Source organism: Peromyscus maniculatus, chromosome 1 (assembly GCF_049852395.1).
Source record: "Peromyscus maniculatus bairdii isolate BWxNUB_F1_BW_parent chromosome 1, HU_Pman_BW_mat_3.1, whole genome shotgun sequence".
NCBI classification, from domain to species: Eukaryota; Metazoa; Chordata; class Mammalia; order Rodentia; family Cricetidae; genus Peromyscus; species Peromyscus maniculatus.
Genome location: NC_134852.1, coordinates 968,048 through 987,593, shown reverse-complemented (window position 1 = coordinate 987,593; position 19,546 = coordinate 968,048). Strand labels below are relative to the sequence as shown.

General features: G+C 37.0%; 2 pseudogenes; one reads left to right on the top strand and one right to left on the bottom strand.

Moving 5' to 3' along the window:
- Window positions 1–1,152, top strand: part of LOC102909066 (vomeronasal type-2 receptor 116-like) — a 40,340-nt pseudogene extending 39,188 nt beyond the window's left edge.
- LOC121826140 (vomeronasal type-2 receptor 116-like) overlaps window positions 1–19,546 on the bottom strand; it is a 478,502-nt pseudogene that overhangs the window by 262,583 nt on the left and 196,373 nt on the right.

Below are 19,546 nucleotides of genomic sequence, written 5' to 3'. Positions count from 1 at the left end.
CGAAATTCTGCCCTCCGGGGTTCTCCCATTGTGCTGTAAGCCTGTATTTAAGACCTCCTCCCTCGTTCAATAAACAGCATTCAGCAATAAATAAATAAATAAATAAATAAATAAATAAATAAATAATAAAATGAAAAACAAAAACCAACTAAATAAATAAAAGAATCACAAAAAAATAGTGCTGCACACTTTTTAAAATATTTATTAACCTCTGTACTTGTCCTTTGAGAATTTTTTGTTCAGTTCCATACCCATTGGCTTATGTTCTTGTCACTAGGCTTCTTGTGGCCTTTGTAGAGTCCTGATATTAACATTCTGACAGATGTACAGCTAGCAAAGCTTTTCTCAAAATCTTCAGGATGCCACAGAAGATCAGAAGCAACAACCACGGGACTCTATCTACAACTGTCCTTTCTACACAGAGGTGTTTTAATTTTGCGTTGTTTTATGTCTTTCTTTCTTTTTTTTTAACTATGACTATTTTTTTTTAATTCTGACTAGAATCCTAGTCAGAAAATCCTTATGTGTCTTTGAAATACAAGTTTCAGGTGTCTTCACTTGAAGTATTTTACCCAGCTGGATTTGATTTTTGTGCACAGTGGGAGATAGGGGTCTAGGTTGTTTCTTTTACAGATGTCTGTCTCATGGCACTACTTGTTGAAGATACTGTCTTTTCTCAAATGAGTGTATTTTTCACCTTTGTCAAAAATCAGGAGTCTAACTTTTTTTTTTAGTAAATTTATTTTACAACATCATTCAGTTCAACATAATAGCCACAGATTCCCCTGTTCTCCCACTCTCGCCCCCCTCCCCCTCCCCCCACCCCACTGGATCAGGCTCCCTGAACGGGTGAGACAGTCATTTGGCTTGATCTGTTTGGGAGGCAGCTGTGTGTTGGTGCTGGGTCCTGGGCTCGTTGCATGAGTTGGCTGTTTGAATCCTGGGACCTATGCAGGGACACTTGGCTCGGTCTGGGAGGGGGGGACTGGACCTGGCGGGACTGAGTCTACCAGGTCGATCCAGGAGTCTAACTTTTATCTATGTCCCTTTTCTATTTATTATAACTACTTTGCTATGATCATTTGTTTATTAAGTTTCTGCTTTGTAACTTGTGAGCATGGATATTCATTCATCCATATTGATTCTTTTTGAACAAGGTGATTTAGACAGTTTTTTTAAAGAGTAGCACTGGAGTTTTCATTGAGATACAGGATCCATAGTTTCCTTTAAATGTATGTCCATTTTCACAATATTAATGTTTTGCACCAAGGAGGATTGGAGTTACTTCCATCTTCTAATGTCTTCAATTTATACATCAGTGTTATAGAGCTTCATTATAGATAATTGTAATGCCTTTGATGAACTTTATTCAAAAATAATTTTGGAACCTATGGGATATGAAATTTCTCCCCTTATTTCTGACTCAGTGTGTTATTCACTGTTATAGAGAAGGGTTTTTTGATTTTTTATATAATCATTATAACCTGCCACTACCTGAAACTGCTGTGGAATATTCTTTTATGCTGTGTGAATATATGTCAATGTAGCTGGTCTAATAAAGAAACTGATTGGCCAATATCTGGACAGAATAAGTATAGGTGGAAAAACCAAACTAAGGACTGGGAAGAACAGTGATGTCTGGGGAGAAACCAGCCAGCCACTGAAGGAACAAGAGATACTAGAGGACAGGTAAAGCCATAAGCCATATGATAAAACAAAGATTAATAGAAATGGGTTAATTTAAATGTAAGAGCTAGTCACAAGCCTCTAAGTGGTTATTTGGGACCAGGCTGTTGGGACAGGAAAACTCTGCCTACATGAAACTGTTTATCAGCTCTAGGAATTGTTCCATGAAATCTTTTGAATACCTTAAGTATTTAATCAGATCACCTGCAAAGATGAATATTCTGACTTTCTCTTATTTAGTTGTATTTGTCTTTTACTTGCCTTGTTTATCTACCAAAAATTCCAAACCTTGGTTACTTGGCATGGTGAAAAGTTTTCTGATTACCACTGTCTTGATTATGATATCTTTAGGAATATTTTTCTCCATTAGCATGATGTTTGACTATAGGTTTGCCATACTTAGCCTTTATTATATTGAGATATGTTCCAATCTCAATCCATAATCCCTCCAGGGCTTTAAATATAAATAGGTGCTGGATTTCCATATGTATTGACACAATCATGAAATTTCTAATCATGAGATCATTGTGTGGTGAATTATATTTATTGATTGATGCATGTTAAAGCATTCCTGCATGTTCAGATTAAAATTGACTTGTCAAGGATGAGTTACATTTTTGATGTGTTATTGAAATATGTTAAAGGGTGTTTTACTGTATTATTTGCCTATGTTCACCAGAAAAATAAATCCATAATTTTCTTTTCACTGTGTATCTTTCTGGTTTTGAATCTTGATAAAGGCCTCAAGTGGAGGGACTGGGACATGAACACAGCTGCAAAACATTCAACCTACATTTGGATCTGCATCCAGAATTTCTGGCACCAGAGCCTAACAGAATCATCATCAAGAGACAAGAGAGACTTCATTCAGCAAGTGATGGGAGCATATGCAGAATCCTAAAGCAGAACATTAGGCAGAACTTGAGGAGTCCTATGGAAGAGGGGGAGGAAGGATTGGAAAAATCAAGGAATCTGGGACACCAAGGAAACATGGCTCACAGAATCAATTGACTTGAACTTACAGAGGCTCACAGAAATCAGGGAACCTGTACAAGTCTAACTTAGATCACCACATATATGATATGGTCAAGTAGCTTGGCATTTTTGTGGGATTCCTAACAGTAGTTTAAGGGACTGTCACTGATTCTTTTTTTTTCTTTATTAAGAAATTTTCTACTCACTCCTCATGCTATCCACAGATCCCTCCTACTCCCTCCTCCCTCCTCCCACCCCCAGCCCTCTTCCCCAAGCCACCCCGCATCCCTACATCCCCCAAATTGAGGTTTCCCATGAGGCGTCAGTAGAGCCCAGCTCACTGAGCCTAGGCATGCCCAAGCCCCTTCCCAGTGCACTAAGGCTGTGCAAGGTGTCACACCACAGGCACCAGATTCCCAGAAGCCTGCCCATGCACCAGGGGCAGATCCTGATCCTCCTGCCTGGGTGCCCCCCAAACAGTTCAAGCCAAACAACCATCTTCCATGTCCAGAGGGTCTAGTCCAGTCCCATGGCCACCAGTACACCATTCCACTAGTGTGGTCTGTCATCTCTGCACATCCTTCCATCATGATCTCGACGACCCTTGCCTGCAGTATCTCTCCTCTCTCTCATCGATTGGATTCCCAGAGCTCAGCCTGGTGCCTGGCCGTGGATCTCTACATCTGCCTCCATCAGTCATTAGACAAAGGCTCTATGATGACAGTTAGGTTATTTGCTAGACTGGTCACCAGAGTAGACTGGTCCAGGTACCCTCTGAACCACTGTCAGCAGACCAATGTGGGGTCATCCTTGTGGATTCCTGAGAGCCTCCCCAGCACCTTGCTTCCTCCAATTCCCACGATGTCCTCATCTATCATGGTATCTTCCTCCCTGCCCTCCCACTCTGTACCTGTTCCAGCTTGATGCTCCTATTTCCCTGTGTTCTCATTCCCCACTCCTCACCCTCTGCCACGCCCCACACCCAGTCCACTCATGTATCTAATCCACTTATCCTTCACAGGGTCATCCATATGTCCCTCCCATGGTCTTTCCCTGTTATGTAGCCTCTCTGGATTTGTGGGTTGCAGTTTGGCCATCCCTTCCCTCACATCTAGTATCCACTTATGAGTGAGTACATACTATGTTTTTCCTTCTGAGTCTGGGTCACCTCACTCAAGATGGTATTTTCTAGTTCCATCCATTTGCCTGCAAATATCATGAGATCATTGTTCTTTACTACTGAGTAGTACTCCATTGTGTATATGTGCCACATGTTCTTTATCCATTCTTCAGTTGAGGGACATCTAGGTTGTTTCCAGGTACTTGCTATTATGAATAATGCTGATATGAACATAGTTGAGCATGGGTCCTTGTGGTATGATTGAGCACTCCTTGGATATATGCCTAAGAATGGTATAGCTGGGTCTTGAGGAAGACTTATTCCCAATTTTCTGAGAAACCGCCATACTGATTTCAAAAGTGGCTGTACAAGTTTGCATTCCCACCAACAGTGTAGGAATGTTCTCCTTGTTCCAAATCCTCTCCAACATAAGCTGCCTTCGGTGTTTTTGATCTTAGCCATTCTGACATGTATAAGATGGTATCTCAGAGTTGTTTTAATTTGCATTTCCCTGATGACTAAGGATGTTGAGCAATTCCTTAAATGTTTTCAGCCATTTGAGATTCTTCTGTTGAGAATTCTCTGTTAAGCTCTGTAGCCCATTTTTTAATTGGATTGTTCATTATTTTGAAGTCTAGCTTTATGAGTTCTTTATGTATTTTGGAGCCCTCTGTCAGATGTGGAATTGGTGAAGATCTTTTCCCATTCTGTAGGCTGTTGCTTTGTCTTATTGACCGTGTCCTTTGCTTTAAAATAGCTTCTCAGTTTCAGGAGGTCCCATTTATTAATTGTTGCTCTCAGTGTCTGTGCTACTGGTGTTATACTTAGGAAGTGGTCTCCTGAGCCAATGCATTCCAGACTACTTTCTACTTTCTCTTCTATCAAGTTCAGTGTAACTGGATTTATGTTGAGGTCTTTGATCTACTTGGACTTAAGTTTTGTGCAGGGTGACAGATATGGATCTATTTGTAATCTTTTACATGTTGACATTCAGTTATGCCAGCACCATTTGATGAAGATGCTTTCTTTTTTCCATGGTACAGTTTTGGCTTCTTTGTCAAAAATCATATGTTCATAGATGTGTGGATTAATATCAGGGCCTTCAATTTGATTCCATTGGTCCACATGTCAGTTTTTAAGCCAGTACCAAGCTGTTTTTACTACTATAGCTCTATAGCAGAGCTTGAGGTCAGGGATAATGATGCCTCCAGAGGTTGCTTTATTATATGGGATTGTTTTAGCTTTCCTAGGTTTTTTTGTTTTTCCATATAAAGTTAAGTATTGTTCTTTCCAGGTCTGTGAAGAATTGTGTTGAGATTTTGATGAGAATTGCATTGAATCTGTAGACTGCTTTTGGTAAGATTGCCATTTTTACTATGTTTATTCTACCTTTCTATGAGCATGGGAGATCTTTCCATTTTTTGATATATTCTTCAATTTCTTTCTTCAGAGATTTAAAGTTATTATCATACAGACCTTTCACTTGCTTAGCTAGAGTTACCCAAATGTATTTTATATTCAAATCTCTTATAACTTATGTTACACTCAGTTGTGAACCATGATATTTGTGCTGGAAATCAAATATTTGCCCTATCCAGGACTAGCTGCTGTTCTTAAATGCTATGCCATCACCCTGTCTCAAAAAAAAAAAAAAAAAAACAATTTCAAAACCTGTGGACCCAAATAGAATAAAAAAACTTTGATACCACAATACCTGATATTTGCTTTCGAAATGATGTAAGTACATGTGGGAAAAGAATATTTGTGGAAGGGATTAAGTTTTACAAGGTGGAAAGGCAACATTCTTTTACTATAGTTCATTTTAATGAGTCTACCACTTCAACACTCAGGAAAAGAAGCAAGTCTCCAACAGACAAAACTTGGTCAATAAGTTAGTTGTAACACAACAATACCATTTTTTATTTATATTTATGGGAAGAATAATATCTCCCATGTTTTCCAACTCATTTCATATTAAATGACCATTAAATGTCAAGCTCAAACATACTATTTTGTTCTGAATGATTGATTCATAATTTGGTATAACATGTATGGAAAATATTTTCCATGCATCTTATACTTTCTATTCATCTATTTTACAAACATATAATACTAGTATGAAACATTTCAAATAATTTCCAGATGTTACTTGTTCTCAGTAGATTGCAAATGCTCTGTTAGTGAACCTGGAAATGTAGACAAAAGGTGTTGTCTAGAAAATATGTCCAAATAAATTAATAAGCATGTAGGACTGCTATTTCAGTGAGTATATGTAGGACTGTCTTATAGTCCAACCACATTCCTCATGTAACCTTCTGAAAATACACAAGTAAGCATAGCACACAGATACTTTTCTGCCAATGTTTATTCCATTATTTTTCAGCATTTGCTAGATATGGAGTCCCACTTGATGCCTGTCCACAGATCAGGAAATAAAAAAAAATCAGCTAAAATTTTGTAATATTATTTGTATATGAATAAAGATTCATTATTGTTATTTGCAATGCATTATTAGAATTTTGAAGTTTTTTCCCATGAATTACCATATTTAAATATATACACAGTGATTTTTAACTATGCCATATACATGAAATTTAGGGAAGTTTAAATAAATAGATTCTATATAATTTCCAAATGACTGAAATCAATTATAAAATTTTACAAATAAGATTATTGGGTCCAGACTTCTATTAGACATATTAGAATTCAGAGGAAAGCCACATAGGATTTATTTACATATAATGGAGTTGTCTTCAGCATGCAAGAATTAAATGATGTCATTAGCAGGAATTGGGGATGAATTAGGAGGTCATCAAGTTACATAAACAAACATTCTCTGTAAATTCGTGCTTTTCAGACTGTACATATAATTGTGTGTGTGTGTGTGTGTGTGTGTGTGTGTGTGTATGCGTGTGTGTGTGTGTGTGTGTGTGATTGTCAGTTTATGTGTACATGTGTATGTGTACATACATTAAAACATTTAAGGTAGGAGAGGAATTATTTGACAATTTAAGGCCTTAAAGAACTAGGGATTGGGAACCCAGTGAAGCCAGTATAAAGAAAATATCACACCTGTCTCATTAACTCAATATGTTAAACCATCATGAAGTCAGAAGGAAACTTCTTACATTGAGGAAGATGAACAACTGATGTTGGTGAGAGGGGAAAAATACCAACTAAAGACACATGACACATATGTAAATTGCCAGAATAAAAATCCGTTATGCTGTATATTAATTAAAAAAATAATTATGCCACACAAAACAAAGCTGGATACAATACCTAAAATGGACAAGTGGAATTTTTATTTTCACACTTCATAAAAAGCGAATTTCCTGTCTTCCTATGAAAGATTTTTCTTGTCTCATTGCTCTATTCACACATCTTGTGCCCCTAGGTTAGTTCATCGCAAATCCAGAGGTCATGCACTATTTAAATATTTATTATTAATGGACAATCAGATGCAGATAAGAACATTAGCCCTATGTGCCTCATCTCAGATACTAAATAGGACACAGCAATGATGTGTCCTACTTTGTTCTACTTTCTTTGTAGTCCATATCCACCAAAGGAGGCTTATCAACCCACACTCATCAGAACACTCTGACACTCCAGGTTCTAGAGTGCAAACAAAAACAGAGGTCTAGAAAAATGTTATAGGATCAACTTTCACATTAACACAAGGTCACTTCCCATTTTGTATTTTCTTCTAAGATCCTCAAAACAGACTTCTTCACAGCCGCTTCTGGACTGTAAAGTGGGCAAAAACAATGTAGGAAATCAAAGATAAAGCAAAAGAAATGGGTCAAGACAAAGAATTGAACTATTAGAACTGAGGCTTGGGGAAGGATATGATGTTTTAGAAATCAAGTATTTACTTTATCTTCTCTGTAATAAGGATTGATTTGGAGGATCAGTGAAGAGATCTTGTTTATTAATTGATGTGTAGGACAGATGATCTCTATGGATCTTGTTGAATATTAAAAAAAATTGTAATATAAGTGCAACAGTACATATGCAATGAGCTGGATAGGTATAGAACAGCAGGATTCAGGAAATTTTGGAATTTTGCCTGATTATTTGTTCTCAACACAGTGGAAGCACAGAATTTGTTTAGATATTCTGTAACTGTTAATGGAGTAGTATAGGTGCTGTGGGACGGTTTATATGTCAAATTGCTCTGATTGGTTAATAAATAAAACACTGGTTGGCCAGTGGCCAGGCAGGAAGTAGGTGGGACAAGGAGAGAGGAGAATTCTGGGAAGCAGAAGGCTGAGGCAGAGAGACACTGCCAGCTGCCGCCATGACCAGCAGCATGTGGAGACGCCGGTAAGCCACCAGCCACGTGGCAAGGTATAGATTTATGGAAATGGATTAATTTAAGCTATAAGAACAGTTAGCAAGAAGCCTGCCATGGCCATACAGGTTGTATGCAAAAAAAAAAAATCAACAGGACAAAATGGACAGACAGAACACGAAACAATGGAATACTGATTCTTGCCAAAACAAGTGTGGTTATGGCTTTATCAAAAGGCATCTTCTGAGGCCAGGACAATATGGCCCCATCCCTGAAGTGGCCTTCGCATCCGGAAAAGGTACAGTGCCCCTTTTCTTCGAAGGCAGCTTAACAGGCAGAGGGCCTATTTATCTCAGGTGAAACAGAGTGCAAGATGGCTCGAATGTGAGTCAGCAGGCTTAAAAGGCTGCAGTTTAAAGCAATAGGCTCAAGGTAATATAAAACATAAGCCACATAAAGATGGCTACCACACAGAGAATCTGGATTATGTTCTCTTTGATATTTGTAACTGAAGAGAAACATTTGATTGCAAAAGCTGTTGAGTTATGCCAAAATGTGTATTTTAAAGGTACCTTAACTTCAAAATTTGGATGTAAGGATATGTTGCTTTGGAAAGGAGGCTCTGCTTTTGTTTCCACAGAAAGCCAGAGGCTATGGATTTGTTTCAGATTAAGATACATCAGGTTTGACCAGCCAAGACCACCTGAAAGGTCTCCGATGACACCATGGCCCAGATGATCCAACATCCAGAATCGTTTCAAGTCACGGACTACTCCATGATCCTAAAATTTTCTTTGTGTCCCCATTAGATAGAGCGCCCCCCTCCAGCAGGAAGTAGTAAGAGAAGCTACGCCCAAATTCCCAAATATACCAAGCTGACTTTAGATATGTGTAAAAGTTAAAACCTTCCTTTTAAAAAAAAGAAAGGGGAAGTGCTGTGGGACGGTCTATATGTCAAATTGCTCTGATTGGTTAATAAATAAAACACTGGTTGGCCAGTGGCCAGGCAGGGAGTAGGTGGGACAAGGAGAGAGGAGAATTCTGGGAAGCAGAAGGCTGAGGCAGAGAGACACTGCCAGCTGCCGCCATGACCAGCAGCATGTGAAGACGCCGGTAAGCCACCAGCCACGTGGCAAGGTATAGATTTATGTAAATGGATTAATTTAAGCTATAAGAACAGTTAGCAAGAAGCCAGCCATGGCCATACAGTTTATAAGTGATATAAGCATCTGAGTGATTATTTTATAAGTGGATTGTGGGACTGCAGGGCTTGGGGAACCTGGAGAGAAGCTCTCTAGCTACATATAGGTCCCAATCTGCATGCTGTGTGGAACTCAATTGCTCTAAAAATGGAGCTGCTTTTCGTTGAAAGGGACTTCATAATACAATTCCCATTGTATAACCAGAAATGTTGACTTTGTGAGTCCTTCCTGAATCATTACAGCATGTATCAATGTGAAACATCTGCCAAAATCTACTGACGTAATTTCTAAAGGCATTAAAATACACAGATTGTTCAAACAGTCCAGGGATCAAGTTTTCTCAAAATGGCATCCTCCAAAGAGCCTTGATTTTCACAACTATGAGTGATGTCATGAAACTAGCTGAACTCTCCTCATATATATTTATCAACCAAATTTAATTACATGAGCATCAGATGTAGAGCCCCAGGGAAGGGAGTGTCCAAGAATCCTACAAGGGGGAAGAACCATCTGGAAAAAAGGGATTGTGAATAACAAATAGCCAGTCCTTTGGCTACAGAGAAAAAAAACAGGTGGGATTATGTGTGCCCATATAATGTGCTAATTTTAATAGCATTTCACAATACACACTGACCAGGCTTCAAGTAGGACAAAGATGTTTACTTTGATTTTTCTGTTCTTACTCCTCAACATTCCAATACCTGTGTCCAGTATTATTCATCCCAGATGCTTTTGGAGAATGAAGCAGAATAAAGACAAGGATGGAGATCTGTTGACAGGTTGTATCTTCTTCCTTATAAGATTGCAGTGGCCTGTGGAGAAAGATTATTTCAACCACATTCTTAATATACAGTAAGTTCCTTTATATTTTGCATGTAAATGTCATCATGAATATTTCATTGTGGGTAGGAAGATGAGAGTCAGAGCAATGCTTTGTGTATTTGGCCTGATACCCAATCTGAAAACTATAAAATGACCTCAAGTTCTTTTAGAGACTCAATGCTCTTTTTCTGCTTTAAATTTGTCCAGGGAGTGTTTTGTTTTTCTCCCAGTTTTCCCGCTACTGAAAAGGCTGGAAGCTGAGTAAAGAAAGGGCTCTTTATCTTGTTCCATCACATATAGCCCTCCTCTTGACAGTTTCCACAGCACAGTAGCTGGTGGTGTCTTACAGAACAAAACCCCAATCTACTCAATGACTATCATTCTAAATGAGTGTAAGTAAATGACTGTCAAGTAGAGTCTGTGATGACCCTTTGATCACTATATCACTCCTAATGCATGTGCTAGGACAAATATTATTTGCATCAAAACTAGCTCCAGAGAATTTTTCCATAGCTATTCAGTTCCTCTCTCAGATGCTCTGCATGTGGTCACATTGTGACTTCTAAAGCTGCATCAAGAATGAAGTAGGAGACCTGTCCACTCTGAAGGTCATATGCGTTCCTGTTTCTCTATACTTCACTTATATACATGCATAAATACTGACCTTTAAATTCATAGTCTAGTTCTTCACATTCTCTATAGGTAAAGAAGGAATATGTAGACTATAAAAGATATATTTTCATTTTTTGAAATGTAAAGCTGTCACTAACATGGCGACTGCTTACTCTCATTGTCACTTCCCTGAATAAGAGCTGTGGCATGTGATACTTGGCAACATTTGGGAACAGCTACCTACCAGTTCATCTTTGCCATTATTTAAGAGTAATGTGTCTCTTCCCTTTATGACTAAGCTGTTTTTTCCCTGACACTTATATCACACTAACCTCCTCTGTTTCTCTTTCTGTAATTTTACTAATTATAGTTTCATATTTTACCAATTTGGGCACAATACACATTTTGTTTTGTGTATTGCAGATAGTTGTTTCAAAACATAGCTCTTTAGTCCAGTAGGCAACTCTAACAGCTCAAGTCATTGATGTTTCTTAATGTTTAGTGTGCAGGAGTTAGTGTTTCAGATTCATAAATTATAATCTCAAATTCCTGTTAACTGTTGCTGAAAATTTCAAAGACATTTTTTTCATGTGGTAACAAAGAATATTCTAAGATATTTTTGCTCAACAAATGTATAGATAAATATATTTATACACAAAGATACTACAGTGGTAGAATTTCTATGTGGGAAAGAGATTGTATTTAACTCTGAGAGAATTATTCAGAATGAAAGAGTATATTTGTTTGAGTTTGATTTTTATTGGTCAGATGATACAAAGTGAATAAGAAGATATGGTATTTATTATTCTTCCAATAAATATAAACAAAAACGCTATTGTTCTACTCCTACTAACTTGCTGACAATCTTTATTTTCAAAATTCATAAATATTTCATACACATCATACACTTTATATTCTTTCATTTTACAAATATATCTCACTGCAATTTCTAGATGACCCTAGTTCTCAATACAATGCTAGTTTTGTGTATTTGTAACTAGAAATGTATATAAAGTGTACTCTCTATAAGAAAATTTATGTTAGACAGATACACCAAGTATATTTACATTGAACATACTTCTGTAAACACAAAATACATGAATAATACTGGGTATATGCACTTAATCTCTGCATTCAGGAAAAGAGCAGGTGTATTTCTGTGAATTTGAGGCCAGTCCATTTTAGAGCCATGTGTCATTCAAAACTATGGAACTCATGGCCCTTGTATGGCCTCAATGAGTATTTCTCATGTCCATACATACAGATGAATGAATTTACCAAATATATTGTAGTATTTATTTATTTAAAAATAAATCTTTTGAAAAAACATTTTGAGCCTGCAATAGATAAACCAGAAAGAAAAGAACAGGATGAGGATGGACTTGAGGGAATATGTTAACTATATTGCCCACTAATTACAATTAATTATAAGTATAGGGGCCAAATGTTGCCTGAGAAACACTACTGAGCACTTACCAGTCATGATTTGAATGCCTTATCTAATTCAGTTTGTTTCCTTAAAATTACCAGAAACTGCTCTTGCAGTACATGTATTTTTCATAGTGTTGAATAATTTCAAATTGAATTCATGATCAGGTTTACTGTTTGGTCAAGGCTGTGCCCTTGTATTTACCTTCTGAGCAAGCACTCAAAAACCAAAGATGGACAGCCCTCTCTGTGCAAAATGCAAAGCCTTATATTGATAATGGGAGATGCATTCTCATGAACTTTTAAAGCTTTTGCAAGCTTCCAGCTTCTTATGTCATCCCAACCTCACAACAGAGAAGATTTGTTTCAATCATAGTAGATGGTTGGGAACACTATCCAATACAAGATAATCCTCATTCTGACTACAAATGATCATCTGTAGATTTTTGTCCACAAGAAACACTGTTCAATTTACAGAACATCAACTGTAACCTACAAGTTTAGCCTGGCCTTGGCTATTTCCATTGATAAAATCAACAAGAACCATGATCTTTTACCAAATATATCTGTAGTATTTGAATTACTAGCAGAAAGTATAATACTGTGTCACAATTACACAATCTCATTAATTTTTCTGAACAAAATCATGGAACTCCCCCTAATTGTGTCTGTAATGAAGAAATCAGGCATACAGTAGTGCTTACAGGACCTTACTGGGCAGCATCTGCAATAATTGGAACATTACTGGACATCTACAAATCACAGCATATAAGTTTTTCTTTTGGAGGGTGTGATTCTGCAAGAAATCTTGTCTCCATTGGTGCTAAGATTTGTGAGGCAGAAACTGGTATCACACTTACATTAAACTGTGTAGTTCAAGAGTACTACTCAGAGACTTGATTGGACTTCCACATTTCCTTGTGTGAAGCAGTGATAAGGGAAGAAGTAATAAGGGAATTTTCTAGAACACTGCTTATAATTTCTTAGCAGTGCATGATACCTCATGCTGCTTCCTATGTCGTAGGTCCTTCAGAACTTACTTATGGACCTTTCTTTCCATCTTATCTTGTTTGATAATTATCAGTTTCCCTATCTGTACCAGATGGCCCCCAAAATACATATATAGCCCTGGCCATGATCTCATTGATGCTTTTCTTCAATTGCAATTGGATTGGGCTGGCCATCCCAGACAATGATCAGGCTACTCAATTTCTCTTAGATTTGAGAACAGAGATAGAAAAATACAGTCTACTTCACCTTCATGAGCATGATCCCAGGCAACCTTCATTTATACATGCCAAGAGCTAGAAAAATACAGTCTACTTCACCTTCATGAGCATGATCCCAGGCAACCTTCATTTATACATGCCAAGAGCTAAAGTGTATTATAACCAAATCAAGACATCATCCACAAATTTAGGTATTGTTTATGGTGACATGGACAGTACTCAAGGGGTGAACTTTAGAATGTGGCAATCTCCAGATATACACAGAATATGGATCCCCAACTCACAGTGGGATGATACTGCACATAAGATAGACTTCACACTTAACTCATTCATTGTGACTCTAGCTCTCTCACAACACTGTAGACAGAAGTTTTCCTGTGTCCTGCAGCTGCTTGGTCACAAATAAACAGACAGAGGCTCAGCAAATTTCCATGAAACACCACCATGCTGAGATTTCTGACTTTAAATTTTTTGTCCAGATATTCATCCATCTCACATACTCAGATGAATACCTGGCAAGGCTGGGTGGGTAAAATTTAACTATGAAGTTACAGCATCTAAGTCGAAGGCACAGAAGAACTGCTCATCCAATGCCTCATTACAATGGCTAATGGTTCAGACTTTTGATTTGGCCTTTATTGATGGCAGTTATGATGTATACAATGCTTTGTATGCTGTGGCCCAATCCCTGTATGAGATGTTTTTTTTTCAGCAAGAAGATATTCAGCTAATGGAAAATGGGAAAAAATCCTTTAACTTCTTGAAGGTAGTGTTTCTTGTATTGGATGTTATTTGGTGTTGTCAGTGTCATAGTGCTTAAGAATCTCTTAGATGCTCAAGTCTAATGTATTAAGAAATATCCATGAAATATATTTCTAAACATTTTTTCTTGTTGAGGAAATAAATCTAGCCATTACTATATATCTCTAATGCAAAGGAAATTAAATCAATTATCAATAAAAATCAATGATTATGTTACAAAACACCTGAATATCTTCACCCCATCCTATACTGAAAACATATCAGTCCTAAGACATTAATGCTCTCCATTTTGAGAATATGAGCCTTCATTCATTAATTTTCAACCATATTCTAATCAGTGTAGGAGATGGTTTTCACATGTGTCTTTGGCTGTTTCTGCTCCCACTCTATGCTCTAAGGACCTCATTTATAACTCTGAGAGTAATTGTATAAGAAATTTGCTTTGATTCATATCAGTACATACATGCATGCTTGTGTATGTGAATAAATATTGTCACTGTGCATGGATGTATGTTTGTGTGTTTCTGTGTATGTGTCTGTGTTGCTTTCTATACATGTGTGCATCTGCCTAGTTGCAAATCTGTCTGTTTGTATAAGTAATCATAACTTTGCCTTTTGGCAATGTCTTTTTGTATGAGTGTTTGTTTTTGTGTGTATCTTCCTGCATGAATTAGTTAGTGCATGGGTCTACATGTGTGTTTTGCATGTTTCTGTGTATGTGCTTGCACATACATATATATGTCTTTGTTGCTGTGCATGTGTGTGTCTGTGAGTATGTCTTTGGATATGGACATAAATTTGTCTGTGTCAATGTCTCTCTGTATATTTGTTTATATCTGCATATCTCTCACTCTGTGTATTTTGGAGATTATGCATATTTGTGTTGGCCTGTGGATGTATTTTGTGTGTTTCACTTTCTGTGTGTCTGTTTGAATGTATATGTCTCTCTGTTTATGGGTGCCAGTATGTTTATCTGTGTGTCTGGGCATGTACCTGAGTGTGTAGAAATGAGTATATGCCTGTATTATTTATGTATCTCTGTTCAGATGTCAGTATGTCTGTGTGTAGCAGTGTGTGTGTATGTGTGTGTGTGTGTGTGTGTGTTGGAACATCATGATCTCCTTCAGTAGTTTTACTGTTCTTGCTAAATCTTCAAATACTATATTGAAAAGACATAAAGAGAATAGACAGCTTTGTCTTGTTCCTGATTTTAGTAGGATTACTTTGAGTTTCTTTCTTTTCATTTAATTTGTTGTTGGCTATGGGATTGATGTAAATTGACTTTATTATGTTGAAGTATGTTCCCTGTATTTCTACATCCCCCAAGACTTCTTTTTGAGAAAAAAGTGTGTTTTTTATTCTGTGATTTGCTTAATATGATTAATATGATTATTCCAATTGCATTTAATTTCCTACCAAAAAAACCCACAAAAATTATCTTCATTTCTTTACTACTGAAAACTTTATGCTTATATACCATGTGTTTCTCATTCAATTCTCTGTTGTTCTATTCATATTCATCTAATTCTATGAAGTCTTTAATTTCTTTATTCTTGTCTTAATTCCCTAGTCATTCACTAGAGAGCAGTTCATTTTACATGAGTTTGAAAGCTTTCTGTTTTTCTCTTATTGTTAAAGTTTAGGTTTAATCTGTGGTAGTCTGTTGGGTTGCAAGGGGTTATATCAACATTCTTGATTTATTTGAGACTTGCCTTGTGACCAAGTATTTAGTTAATTTTGGAAAAAGTTTGATGAGGTTCTGAAAATAAGAAATATCCTTTTGTGTTTGAGTGCCATGTTCTGTAGATATCTCTTAGGTATTTTGGTTATAATGTCTGTTAGCAAGAATATTACTCTGCTTTGCTTTTGTCCTGATGACTTGTCCTTTGGAGAGAGTGGGATATTGAAATCTCTTACTACCAATATCTAAGAGTCAATGGGTGATTTAAGCTATAGTTACACTTCTTTTTCTTTCTTTTTATGGGTCAAGGATATTTTAGACTTAACATTTCCTTTCTACATTCATATGTTACTTCACCTTTTTTCTTGTACCTTTTAACATTCTTCTTTTGTTCTCTATGTTTAATGTTTTGATTATATTGTGTTGGAATAGTCATGGTTTGCTGTAGTAAGATAGCTGGCATTGGGGATGACATGATGTCTCAGCTGTTGTTGATTGTATACTTACACTTTGGTGTCTAGGCCTCTGAGTTTATGATAATTAAAGGCCTAGATGCTTATTCAAAGTTCTTCTTATTTGTATAAGTGTTTGGTTCTTTTGTTTCTGTTTTCTTTTTTGTCTTCTGGCCAATGTGTCCTGAGGTTCCTCAAGGCATCTCCACACAACTTGTGGGAAAAACTTCTGGTGTCCAGATTGGCTTCTGTTCCAGCAGGGGTACTCTCGGCAAGTTGAGCATGGAGACTTTGATGAAGAGGGGATTGAGAATGTGGATATGGTGTGGGTCGGGACATCAAAATGTGGGATAGTAAAGAGAATGGTGACCAACATGGACTTTTTACAATCCTGAATTTTCTCTGGTTGAGTAGGTAATCACCCACAATGTTTTTGGTCTGAAGCACTGTGGTCTGGGGTGTTGGAAATGGGCAAAAGCATTTTGTGGACAAGGACAGCAGGGGAGATTCAAAGATTACCTACCTGGAATTCTGGGGGCCATTGTGGTCTCTGGTAGAGCTGGGAGAATCTGATGTAGGTGGGCCTGCAATATTGTGGAAAGGGGAATGAAAAAGAGGGGCTAGGATAGGCTGGTATCAAGAGAATAGGAGGCTTGGGGTTCACCATGTAAGTGGCCTGCCTAGACTTTTGTTGGCAGGCATTTTACTAAGTAAAGACTTGATTGACAAGTGTAGGGTTGTGTTGAAACATTGACTTGCTCCATCACTGGTCTTTTATATGTGGCGAATAGTCATTTGTTCATCTGCCCATGAAATGTTACACATTGTTTAAAATATGTGTTGTAATAACTTTTCTAAATAGTCAATTAGCAAAAATTAAGTAAAAATTCAAAGTAAATGTATTCAGATGCATCTCATGATGCTTCCCAAGTTGCATTATGGGCCTGTGTTGCAGCCTTTACTATAAACCCTCATCAAGTGTATTTTGCACCACCTGTTCCATCAAACCATGCTTGGTATTTGACTAACTGCAGATCCTTCCTTTCCCTCCACTCCACCAAACTCAATCTCACAATCTCTTCCCTAGCTCAGCAGCACCCTACCTGCTGTGGACTCAATTCTCTACCTCTGGCCCTGTTGCCAGTGGAACACAGAAAATTTCTCTTTCTAATTTCCCTCCTATCACTCATTGCATTATCACTGCCCCAAATTCCAGGAGACTTATCCTGGATACTCACAGCCCACTCCAGCCAGGGAAACATAAAAGGTAACTGTGAACATTCACCTTTCCTTCAGTTCCTCAAAAAACATAATACCATGTCATGTGCCCAGCTCTGTAGCTGAATACCCTCTTTGCTAGCCACATCAACTTCTTCAGTGGTTCACAAAGATCTTCCCCCACCAAATCTCCTATTTCATACTCTACGGTTTATTCCAGTCCTGCAACCTGTACAACTAAACCTAGGAAACACTCAAGACACTGTGACCAGAAAAGCTGACTAGCTATCCACAGATACTTACTTCTCCTTCCATTCTTCCCAGTCAAATTACCCATTACCAAACACAGTTTTATAACAGACATTCTGTGCTACACTTTCCTGACTCTTTAATGCATTCCTATGAGACTAAGAAATACTGATGGGAAAACCTGATTTGTTTGCTTCAATGTATCTCTTCAGATCCCACCTACATGTCCCATCTTCATTAATCAGTTTCAGCTCCCAATATCTAAAAATATATTTTACATGATAACCTCAGTAGACAATTCAATCAGGATGTCAAAAATTTTTCTACCAGGCAACACACAGCCACCAAAAACTACAATGACTAAATCACAATAACAGAAATCAACACTCATTGCTCATTCATATCTCTCAATAGGAATGGTCTCAAATCCCTTAAAAAAAGAGGCTCAGAATACTCATAACAAAATGGATGTGAAAATATGACCCATCTGTTTATAGAATCCAATAAAGACTCCTCAAAATCCAGGATTGACATTGCCTCAGCGTAAAAGTTGAAAAAAGATATTCCTAGAAAATGGACCTAAAAAACAAGTTTGTATATTCACTTCAATATAAAACAAAACAGAATTTAAATCAGAACTAATCTGAAGAAATAGGAAAGGGTACAATATACTCATCAGAGGAAATAACTACCAAGATGACATTTCTTTCCTTAACACGTTTGGCCTCAAAACAAGGGTATCCAAGTTTGCAAAAACTACTAAAGTTTCCCATACAGTGGGATACTTCAGTACCCTACTTTTACCAGTGGCCAGGTCAGTCACACAAAAGATAAACAGGGACATCCTCTAGCTAACAGAATTTGTAAACCAAATAGACATAACAGATATTACAGAGCATTTCACAAAACCAAAAATACTATACACTCTTTTTGGCACCTCAGTGATCTTTCTCCAAAATTGACGATATGCTTAGAAATAAACGAAGTTACAATACATATATGAATATTAAAAAAACTCATCACATTCTGTCAGATCATTATGGATTAAAGCTGGATATAAAACAACAGCAACAACATAAAGCTTAAAATATCAAGGAAACTTAACAGTTCTCTAATGAGTTAAAAATGGATCAAAATAGAAAAAAGAAATTTTAGACATTTTAGAATTCAATGAAAGTGAACACAGTGTACACAAACACATTAGACATAATGATAGCCTTTGTAAGAGCCAAGTTTATGTCACTACATGCCTACACAAAAGGAATTAGTTTCATATTAGTTTTTAACAGCAAACTAGAAAGCTCTAGAACAAAAAGAAATAACACCACGGTGTAGTAGACAGAAGTAATAATCAAGCTGAGTGACAAAATCAACAAAACACAATCAAATAAAATAGTACAGAAAGAGTCAATGAAAGAAAGAGAAAATCTATATGTACAACCCATATTCCAAATTATGTAAAATGTGAAGTGTGTATATTCAAATTAACAAAATCTGAAATATAAGGGAAGGAGACTTAACAACAGACAAAGAAAAAGTCCTGATAATCATAAGGACATACTTCAAAAACTTATACTCCCCCAAATAGAAAATCTAAAATAAATGGATAGTGTCCTCAATGCATTCATTCCACTTACCAGACTTAAATCAAAGTTAGGTAAGCAGTTTACATAGGACTCAAAGAAATTGTGAAATAGAAGCAGCCATTAAAATTCTCCTAACTAAAAAAATGCAGAACCAAATAATTTTAGTAGAGAATTTTACCAGACATTCAAAAAGTGTTAATGCCAATATTCCTAAATTATACCAAAAC